This window comes from Fopius arisanus, unplaced genomic scaffold (genome assembly GCF_000806365.1).
Source record: "Fopius arisanus strain USDA-PBARC FA_bdor unplaced genomic scaffold, ASM80636v1 scaffold00061, whole genome shotgun sequence".
In the NCBI taxonomy this organism is placed as follows: Eukaryota; Metazoa; Arthropoda; class Insecta; order Hymenoptera; family Braconidae; genus Fopius; species Fopius arisanus.
Window position 1 is genome coordinate 289,128 of NW_011887800.1, and position 2,555 is coordinate 291,682.

General features: G+C 36.8%; 1 protein-coding gene across 1 annotated transcript in view; it reads left to right on the forward strand.

The window, feature by feature from the left end:
• Nucleotides 1-164: 164 nt before the first annotated feature.
• mlt (tubulin folding cofactor E like protein mlt) overlaps nt 165-2,555 on the forward strand; it is a 13,465-nt gene continuing 11,074 nt past the window's right edge. Inside the window, exon 1 of the mRNA XM_011308616.1 lies at nt 165-404. The gene's annotated coding sequence lies outside the window, so the exon portion shown is untranslated. The remainder of the gene's footprint in view (nt 405-2,555) is intronic.

A 2,555-nucleotide genomic window follows, 5' to 3' on the forward strand; every position in this document is an offset into this window, starting at 1 on the left:
GATTTCATGGTACAGAGAGTGTACATCGTGTTGGTTGTGTATGACTGTGAAATAATGTTGTCCCCGGTCGATAAAGAGACAGCCACTGGCGTTGGTTTCCACCACCACAACCTCGACAGCGTCGCCTTCGCCGTCAGCCAGCTCAGCTGTTTCTGTTTACTAAACAAAGGAGACCAGTTCATCGGTGAACGGCGGGCGGAACGTTTCGCCCGCTCACTTTTACGGCCTCTGGCCCCTTCCCTGTTACCTATTTCGTTTATTTATCATTTTCACATTTCTTTATTGTTCCACATTCAATCACGTATTACCCAGTTGTTGAAAATACCCAAGGGGAAATTCCGAGGAGAGTGAATCCCGTGAGCGATTAAGAGGACGCGGAAAACACCGAAGAGACAGATAAAACAGTGAGTACATCTAGCTATAGGCTGAGGGCACCATTATTCCTAGATAATATACGACGCAACCCTTTGGGGCCCTTTAATGGTCCCTGACCCCATTTCTCTGGATTTTGCTAGTGAAATTTGTGAGGAAATTGTCAAATGGGAATAGAACGAAATTCATGTGCTGTTGGAAATAGTTAAGATGATACGTGGGTTAGGAAGAATTTTCTTGACCTCTTCCCACCCTCTCTTTGTCTCTCTTCCTCTCTCTTTCTCTCTCTCTGGTGCACTCCGACGGGAATCGATTCCTCGAACATTCGCCATAAACCGCGGAACGTAGATTGTAGTCTGCAACCAGAGAACTGGAAAATTTTCCATAGACCACTCGAACCGTTGCTTTTTTAAAGTTTAGATCAATTAGAGGTGCGGAGTCTGTCTTTAATTGGATTCTGGAGGTGATGTTAGCTGGTGGTTTTGCATGACTGAATTTTTAGTGGGAAATATCGTTATGTAAGGGCAATTGGCAATTGGTGATGGTGGAAGAATCTCCACGGACTGGTGATTTGGAGGTGGCGTGTATGAATACGATGACGAGCCCCTCCTCCTTTCCATGTGACAGGTAGACCAGGATTTCAGTGGATCTACCCTGGGAAGAGGGAAACGTGTTTCAGGGAGTTCCAGGTATCAGGCAATTCGAGTCTTTACCATTTTGTTGGGATTTTTGTTCTGGCAACAGGTTCATTTCTAGAGGGAGAATTGCTTCTGGGTAATTTTCAATAATTTCATTGAATATAGAATATTTCAAAACAAGTAGAAATAATTGATTCAGGTGCCCAGGAATTAGGGATATCAGTTGTATTCAACTATTCATGTGTTAAATTGTTTTTCGTTTTGTTATTTTTCATTCACACAATTTTGTTGGCAAATTAATATTTTTGAAAGTATGAATCCTTTCATATTTTCATCTAGTCAATTTGTTTATTGTACATTCCATCATGAAACTCGAATTTCCCTTATCGTTTAGTAATTGGTCTGCTTACCCTATTATATTGACGAGTCAGGCTTCTTGCATTTTTTTCTTGTGGAGATTGTGAAAAAAATGAATTCTATTTTTCTTTATTCACCTGGTTTTTGCAATAGGAAACTCTCGAATTGCGCAAAGATACTTTCCAAATGGGCGTTTGGTTGGAATCATTGGAGTGATTTTGGTTATTGGTCAATCGGTATTTATTGTCTCACAGCAATCCCACCTGTGGTATTTGTTTTTTTTTATTATCCATTTCCGTGTTGGGGTACTATGAAGACAGGGATTTATCTCTCTTCATTCCCGAGGAGATTACTTGATTAGATAAGCGGTGCATTTATTTGTCCCCTTCCACTTCGTGCTTGGGAATATTCTTAGGTGATATTTGTTTATTCATTTGTATATTGTTGACAAATTCTCTTTGGATATAAGATTTTAGGAATACTTTAGATTATTAGAACAGAATTCGACAATAACAAAAAAACGGCTCCTCTAAGGAATCCATACTATATAAATACTATAAATAAAATAAATAATATATATAGCTAGAATGATGGAATGATTTATCTTTCCCAAAAGAAATGTGTTGAATATAATATAATGGTAGTTGTATTATTGGATTGTAAAAATTATAATTTTTAAAAATTGTAATTTTCAACAACCACAAAGTGACCTGAAATTTCTCTGGAATTTTTCATTAACGAATCAGTTATTCCCGGAAATTCTAGTAATTCTCAATTTTCATGTCCACATGACATTAAAAAACCGTGAAGTTAAAAATGCAATCAATGATTTTCCAGAATTTTAAATCCATCAAAAATTCAAGTTCAAAGTCCATTGAAAAATCAGTTATCATTTAATCTCAAAACCCCAATTTTCTGGAAATTGAAGATAAATGAGAAATACCGTGACCATTAATTAAAATTGAATTCCAACTCAAATAATTGGAACTTCATCTGAATTTGGGACTGGAGTTTCAATTAATCGTTAACAGTATGAATTAGCAGTTGACAAATGATCTTTCCCATTATAGAAGATGCATTTGTCAGTGTTTTGAACGTTTAAGCAATTTCTATTGGAGATTTGCAGTTAGAGAATTATAACAAAGTCACGAATGACAAATAATTGTATGGCTAATAAAATGTCATCTG